Genomic DNA, 8,830 nt, shown 5'->3' with positions numbered 1-8,830 from the left:
GGAAGCGGACAGGAAAGGCGATGAACAGAGGATGGATAATGGGTCCAGGGGCAGAGTTGGAGAGGAGGAATAACTTCTAATGTAGTGTAGGACCCTAGGACAACAATTACTGTAACTGGATATTTTTTTCTTTTTTCTTTTTGTCTTTTTGAAACAGGGTTTCACTGTGCAATTCAGGCTGGCCTCCAGGTTGGCCCTGAATTCATAGCGATCCTCCTGCCTCGGTCTCCTGAGTGCTGGGATTACAGGAGTATGCCACCACACCCGGCTGAGGACCTCTTGTAATAGGTAGAGGGCAAGGGTAAATTGCATGAACTTCATGATGTCTCAATAAACTTTGTATTAGAATACTTACACAAGTTTTTCTTTTCCTGAAATGCGTATACATGTTTTTGGCATACGTGTATGTGTGTGTGTATGTGTGTGTGTGTCTGTGTGTGTGTGTGTTTGTGTGTGTGTGTGTGTGTGTGTGTGTGTGTGTAGAGGGAGAGGGAGAAAGAGGGAGAGGCAGGGAGGGGAGGAGGGGAGAAAGGGAAAAAGGGAGGGAAGGAGGGAGAGAGAGAGAGAGAATGCCAGTGAGTGAGGGAGCCTGAAGCCAGTCCCAACCTATTGTGTCTGAATCCTAGCTCCTTCCCCCAGCGTACAATAAATCCGCTGTTCAAACCCCAGTCCATAGCTACCTCAGCGCCTTCATTTGTAGCAAGGGGGTGATGATGATGTAAGTATCTTCTATTATTGTTGTGAGACTAAATGAGTATGGTAGTACCTATGTTCACAAACTTAATTCTTCCCATGATTCTGATTGCAGAATTCATTCCACAGTTCTGGCTGCAACTGAATTGCAAGCATATTCTTGAATCCTCTCCTCATATAATTAAGCTCAGAAATACATGTCTTTTTTCCCATCTGCCATGAGATTTATGGTCTCATAAGAATGGTAGTAGTCAAGGTAATGAAATTATTACTAAAGGAATTTGCGAGGCCTATATAAAAAACTTTAAAGTCTCCTGAAGGGTACAAAAGACCAAACACATTCATAGGTAACAAGGCTTACATTACAAATGTCAATTATGCCTGAATTCATTTGAAAATTAATTCAAAAATACCCAGGCATTTTTTATAACTAGTCAAGATGATTCTGAAGTTTATGTAAAAGACAAAAACAAAAATATCCAAGAAAATACATATCTCTAGCTTTAGCTATGTCTTCAGGGAACCTTTAAAAATAAATGCAGAGGCTTTGAAGATTTTTAAACTATTTATAAAGCTTCAGTAATTAAAGCACTGGAGTCCTGGTGCTGACTGACCAGTGGAACAGAGTAAGAAGCTTCTAGTGTATGATAGATAACTTAGCTCCAATCAGTGGGGAAAGGATTTTTTAAGGGACTGGATCAGGGCAACCACATAGCTATCCTCATTAAACATACCCAGTGGACTCTCATTATAAGTAATTCTTGAACACAGAATTAGTAAATACCAAGTCATTTCTCCCACGAGTCTCTGATCACAACATTTTCATCAACTGGTTAATACATCAGCCAGTTTGATGTGTGCTTTTGTCCAAAAACACCTTATTTTATGTATATTATTGATTTGTGAACATTGAGTTCATGGCCAACAGTGCTATAACTTGTTTGGGTTCTGTAAGCAAAGAAAAAAATAAAGGGTCGCACACACTAAGGGTCAGCAAAATGGCTGCCACCTAGCCAGCCTCAGCAAGTAGTTTTTATTGAGATAAAGAACAAAGAAACTCTAATTGTGCATGCTCAGATTATAAAACTTGTTTACTTCTTGACTCTACAGAACCTCATGTTTTTACCTTGGGGTCGGGGAGGTAGCGGGGATGTTTCAAGGCCTATACTTTTCCCATAACATTGTCAACCAGATGTGCCTGGGACAAAATGGAGTCAGTGTGGCCTCTCTACCATCACTCATATCTTATCTAAGCTTATCTAAAATACATTTTTTATAAAGCATATTATAGCCCTCTTATGGTTGCAGGATATCCGATAGCATTCCAACACCATGCCAGGGCATCGACAAACAGCATGAAAATGTGGGGGAGAAACTGTGGTACTACTTTGAGAAGACATTTGTTTTTAGCCCTAGAGACCAGAAGGCTACTTCAGCCTTATTTGGGAATTTGCATGTGTTGAGCAACTGGCTCTTTGCCTCTCCTTTTATTTATTTATTTATTTTTGCCTCTCCTTTTAAAACTGAGGATGATCGCAAAAATATCACAGAGATTAGTTTGAATTGGGGGTGACATGTAAATTTTAGCAAATAAGCAAATGTGTAAATACAGAATCTACGAATAATGATGTGGACAGACTACAAGGACACCCAAACCTACTCTATAGACTAGAATTGATTCCAAAGCATCAGATCTGAAAATGTGAAATAACGTAATCATAAAGTAGTGGAAAAAATAGTGGAGAGTTTTCCTTATGGCCTTGGCATGAGAAAGACAATGTCAAACAGAATCGTTATGAGCATTTGCTTACATATGCTTAAGCAGTCGATGAAAAGAGTGTGAAGAAAGTAATGGCAGTATCACCTACTGTAGGAACTGAGCAAATGTAAGACCTTGTTGGAGGATGGAGATTGTTTTAGAATTCCTGATGACTGACACCTGGGAAGGTATTGCATATTCAAAAATTAAATAGGTGTTTTAATTTAAATTAATTAATTTAAATTAATTTAAACACAGATGTTTTAATTTAAACATTTGATTAGAAAATAAAAACAATTACTGTTTTATCAACACAAAAATAGAAAGGTAACTAGAAAGCAGGAAAAAAGAGAGAAAAATAGCAGCAGCACTTATACAAGGAAATATTGACAATTTAAAAAAAAGAAAAAGTATTAGTCTAAACTGGAAGAAAGCTGAAATTCATCATGATTTCTGTAATTGCCACATCATCAAAATAGGATCTAAATGTTAGGACTCAAGAAGCTGTCATTGAAGACCCACCTGTTCCGAGCCCCAGGGTCTTGAGGAATTCAGTTAGCTTGGGGGTTCCCTAAAACCCCTGCAGCACCCTTGATGAAACTAAGATCAAAGATAATTCAAAGGGAACTTAATGACTGGTCCAGCTACCTGGTCTTTATATAAAATTACTGAAGCATTAAAATTAAAATTAACCGGGGCTGGGGATTTAGTTCAGCGGCATAAGCGCCTGCCTTGCAAGCAGGCAGTCGTGAGTTCGATCCCTGGTACCGATAAAAACGAAAAAGACACACAAAAAAATTAAAATTAACCAAACTATTGAAAATTTTTCTTTAAAACACCCACACTTCTCTGACATATAACTGTCTAAAAACACAACTTTTTTTTTTTTTTTTTTTTTTTTTGTCTTTCTACCAGCCCCATCAGGCTCTTGGAAAACAAGCATGCTTCAAAAAGTCAATGGAGAGACTTTGGAGAACATGGCGGACAGATAGCAGCAGCTACCAAGGCTCTCTGAAAGACTCAGCTTAGAATTCAGGAATGGTGCAGAGTAAGGAATCATAAGCAAGAGCAGATATGCCCTGCTGACCCAAGAATGAACTGGGCTGAGAGAAACCAACTGGGAATGCAATCCTGGTGCTATAACAGGAACAGAAGAGCCTCAGTGTCAAAGCTGGAGCCCGTGCCGTTGGAAGCTGCAATTTGGGTTTCCTGCCACCGCTGCTGCATCTACATCGGCTCGGCAGGGAGAGAGATGCGCGAAAGCAAATCAGTGAACGGAGTTGAAAGCAGGACGGGTGGGGAGCTGTGCATTGACTTGCGGTGAGTGAGAGAAACTGGGACTCTTCCACAGTCTAGGAGACTCCAACAGAGGACATTCTGGGACCAGGTGGACTTGCGGGAACAGGGCGCTGAAGTGACTTCAGTCACGTATCCCCCTCTCAAGCGGGATTGGTGAGCAGTGCCTAGCCTATGTGATGCTGCTGGCTGAGACCCAATAGGCTAACACAACCCAGGTCCCAGCGCCTGAAGGTAGATTGACCTGGAGGGGTGGGCACCGCATAGGCTGCCTGGTCTGCAACTTCCTGGTGCGCTGCGGTGGGCGGGAACACCTAGCCAGAGCAATTCAATCACACTGCGGCTGACAGGGAAGGAAGCTGGGCCTCCTATATACGCTTGCATATATAAGGAACAAAGAATATGGGAAAAGGCAGCAACAAGAAAGGCTCCTCGGCCCCCAGAGAAAGAGGTAATAGCAGACACAGCACCAATAGATATAAAGCGCTATCTCCAGAGCCTCATAGATGAGTTCAGGAATGAAATTATTAATGACCTGAAGCTAGACATAAGCAGAATAGTTAGAGAAATGCTAAGCACCACCCAAGAAAAAACAGATGGTGGAATGGAAGAATAGAAAGAGAGGGGTGAATTGTTTAATGGAGAAAATAGAGAAAGCATAGAATATGTGAAGCAGGTTCAAAGAGATTACCAGGAAACTAAAAACTCTATCGAAAACTGGCATAACAGTTTGAAAGAAACTAAGGATAGACTATCTGAGCTGGAGGGCAGACTTGTAATATGGGAGCATGAAATGAAAAACTTCTTAAAAATAACAAAGAAACAAACAGCAATAATACAAAGACTAGAAGATGATAAGAGGATCTATAACTGAAGAATTAAGAACATAAAAGAAGAGCTAGGGACACAAACAAATGAACTACAAAAGCTACTCACAGAAATAATCCAGGAGAATTTTCCTAATTTAGCAAAAGGTAAAGATACTCAGTTGTATGAAGCATACAGGACCCCAGCCACCTACAACCCAAACAGAGCTACACCCAGGCATATAATAATTAAAATTCCAGAAATCCAATATAAGAACAGAATATTAAAAGCTGTCAGAGACAAGAAACAGATCACTTACAAGGGAACACCCATCAGAATTACAGCAGACTTCTCGGCACAAACCATCAAATCACGAAGAGCGTGGGGGGAAATTATTCAAGCTTTGAAAGATAATAATCTCCAGCCAAGATTGATATACCCTGCACAACTATCCCTGGAAATGGATGGAAAAACAAGGTGCTTCCAGGATAAAGAGGAACTAGGGGAATATGCAACCACCAATTCAACTCTACAGAGAATACTGCAGAATATTCTAAAAAAGAAAAACATGAAGAATCCAGAAATAGTGGCAGATAGGCCATAATGAATGGAGCAGAAAACAAAATGAAGAAGACAAACTGACAACTAGTGACAGTAAAAGAGCTCAACAGAAATGAGGCAGAGAAGATTGGATGATAGGAACAGCTATTTTGGAGAAAATGATGTCTTAATAGCTAATACTGATTTAGTGTCATCTTGTTTTGAAGTCTCATCAAGCTTTTGTTCTTCTGTCTCCATTGGTCTAAACAGGTTGTATCTTATTGGATTTTAATATATATGATAGTATAAGCAAAAACTTTTATAGACAAGGAGATTATACAGAAACCATTGTTCATTTTCTGTTAGTTGATTCTAAATACCCTGTAATACTGTCATTCTCATAATGGTTTTACATTGTTTTGATATACTTGATGCTACAGTATACGAAGCTATACTCAAAGATTTCAAGGAAAGAGACAATATGGTAACTACTTTTATGTTGGGATTATCTTGTGGTGAAACACTATTTTGCTTAAATGGTTATGTTTCGATCTGTGCTGTTTTGCTCTTATGCCCTCTTTTATCTCAATCTCCATTTTATTATTTGCTTTTTTATTTTTATCCTTTTAATTAAGGGAAAAATAAATTAAAAAATAGCAGGATATATTATAGTAACCCACTTTGACTTTCCATTATCTTGATTTAAAGCCCTGTATTGCTCTCACCATCTTGTTTTGACTGATGTTCCTCTATTCTGTTTTGCTTGACAGTACCAGGTTTGAAAGTTTAGGCAACAGCTGTGAAGATAGTGGGATTCATTATGACGCCCATTCTGGTTGACTATTATCTACTTTTGAAGACCTATAATGTCTCCAATGTTTTGGTTTTGTTGGTTTTGTTCTTTACTGTTTTGTTCAATTTTATTATAACTGATGATATAGGCAATTCTATTAGAGATAGCGGGAGGCATTATGGTAACCATTGTTGATCACCTTGTATTATGCTTTTACATTATCTATTACGTCCACCCTTTTGATTTGACTGACTTTGTTCTGTTATGTCACATTTGGTTCTACTCTCTTCCAAAAAAGTAGTAAGAACTGTGGGAGCAACAAAACCCAAAATGTGTAATTGTCATTGTACAAACGAGAGGAAAAGAAAGTGCTCTAAACAATATAACTGCATGTATATTTAAGTGTATAAGATAGATAATGATATTACTGAGTTTTGTTGGATGATTGAACAGAACTGTTTGGTCTCACTGTTGGAATGTCCACTTCATAAGCTTTAATTTTTTAACTTGAACAATTGCTTCTAAGATGACAATATGTAATCCATTAACTAGTGATTTCCTACTGTTTATTTTTTTCTATAAATCTGTATAACTTGTACCCTTTCTCTGCTTTTTTTTTCTTTTTCTCCTTAAATAAAATGTTTTAAAAAGTCGATGGAACAGTATAATTGTCTTAGGAAAAGCTAATGCCAATGTTGCTTAGCTTTTCTGTGCATTCAGTCTGTGGTAAGAATAGAAGAGCTGTGTAACAGAGAGCTCCTCTCATCGTCTCTGCTCTCCTGCAGTCCTAAGAGTGGCCAACCAGATTCTCCCTACCTGCAACATGACTGGGGGTCCCACGTGTACCAAACAAGCCTTTGTTTGTGGACGTGTCTGTGTGATTGTGGCATTTCACCACAGAATAGACTCAAAAGCAGGAGTCAGCCAACTGCAGCTCTTGAAGCCAAAAGGAGTTGCTCTCTATCTCTTTACAGAAAAATTTCACTGAACTCTACCCTGCTCAACAGTGTCCTGACCAGAATCCAGCTCATTCCCACATCTGCCATGCTGTCACAGGGAGCCAGAGTCTTCGTCACTAAAACCCTTTTTGGCTGTGTACACATAGACACATCTAACCATGGATAGTATCCTCCTCTCACAACGAAATTACGGTAAATTCAGGAGCAAAAAGTTCATTCAAAAAGACCATAATAATGTCACCTCACTCTCCTCTCTCGAGAATCCTGTGTAGTTTACACGCATGGGGGAGGCAGCATAGTTTAATGGAAAGAACCAGGACTTCCAAATTGGATGCGCTCAGTCATAGCCAGCTCTTATATTCTGCTTGTGGAGCCCTGAGTTATTTTACTAGACATAAAATATAAATATATTTATGATAAAGTAAAAAATATATATAAAGTGAATTTCCATGTTACATATTTTACGCATATATGAATACCTTCCAGAGAACTGTATCTTTTCTTCCTAGAAAAGTCCTTTATATATAAAATTACATATGGGCACCTATGGAAACTGGCTTTGAAATTTCTATAAGAAGGGAAGAAAATGCTAGATTTTATAATCTAGGGATTTGGGTTTCTACACCCAGGTGAAGTCAGAAAAAACCCTGAGTAATACCAGCGGTTGGAACTGAGACACCTTTCCAGGATTGGAAAAAAGTCATCCATTAGCACACAAGGGGTGGGAGGCGATCAGCCTGTCTTCTCTTAGGCCCTGGGCAGAAAAGTCTCACTCGCTCATTTGAATATTCAGGCCAGCACCAGCCCCGGGTTTAGCCTAAATGTACATTCTCATTCTCCCTGTGAGCGCAGAACACCAGAAACATGTAATGTCCTTAACAACTGTTTCATGTATTTTTAAGTTCATCTTCAATGGGCTCTCGTGATAGGAACTGTGTGCAATAGAGAAATTAACATGATCTGGTAGACAGAAAAATAAAACTATTCCTGAGGGACACACACTCAGGAAGAACAGGATTCTGACAAGAAGGAAGTACTGATGATGGGCTAATGATAAAAAATAACATCACCAGGCAGGGCTGCACATGTCTATAATCTAAGCACTTGGGAAGCTGAGGCAGGGGGATTGATGAATTTCAGGCCAACCTGAACTACACAACGAAACTCTGTCTCAAAAAGACAAAAAAAAAATTTTTTTTTAAAAACAATGTCAAAAGTGACAAAATAATTTACCAGTTAAACCTTAACATGCACCACACAGAATCTCAGATACAGTCTGTGTCCGTAAAAAACAGACACTTCGCCAGCGTGAAAAATCCTGGAGGACTTCTACTTTGGGACAATATAATATAGCAAAGCCTGGGTTTCCTTCTCAGCTCAAATAACCAAAAACAGGACAAACAAATTTCAAAGTTATGCTCTGACCACTGGCTGTCTGGGAACTCCATGAAGTGACAGCTAAGAGTGATAGCCCCACATATCTGCCCCAGATGGATGACTGGGGAGGACCCAGGCAGAGGTCAACAGACCCCGTTAGACTGCAAAGCACAGACAGCTGGGAGATGCGCAGCTACTGTGGTCAAACAGAGTTCCCTGGACAGAGCTCACCGGAAAAGGGAAGGCTTCAGTAAGAGAGTGCTCCAAAGACCTTCAGAGCCTCTGAGCATCCGGCTCAGGTTTCAGATCAGAGCATGTGTGTGAGGAAACCCCCAGGATAAAGAAAGATCATCTAGAAAAGCAATCTCAAACTTGGTCACCAGATCCAGCTCATGTTCCCACCAGCCAGCATGGGAACCTCACAATTCCAGGGGACATCGGGTAGTATAACTAAAAGGACACCAGATTATTACTAAATTAAGATTTACAACGAGAAATTTATCATGGACAAAGAAGACCATGTCTCCTTAATAATAATGGCAATAATAAAAGGGCTCTATTCATCAAAAGGAAATAATAATCCTTGATTTGAGAACATCTGACTGG

This window comes from Cavia porcellus, unplaced genomic scaffold, assembly GCF_034190915.1.
Source record: "Cavia porcellus strain 051 isolate PalLab524CR breed Dunkin Hartley unplaced genomic scaffold, mCavPor4.1 scaffold_6, whole genome shotgun sequence".
Classification (NCBI taxonomy): domain Eukaryota; kingdom Metazoa; phylum Chordata; class Mammalia; order Rodentia; family Caviidae; genus Cavia; species Cavia porcellus.
This window is presented reverse-complemented; position numbering follows the sequence as displayed.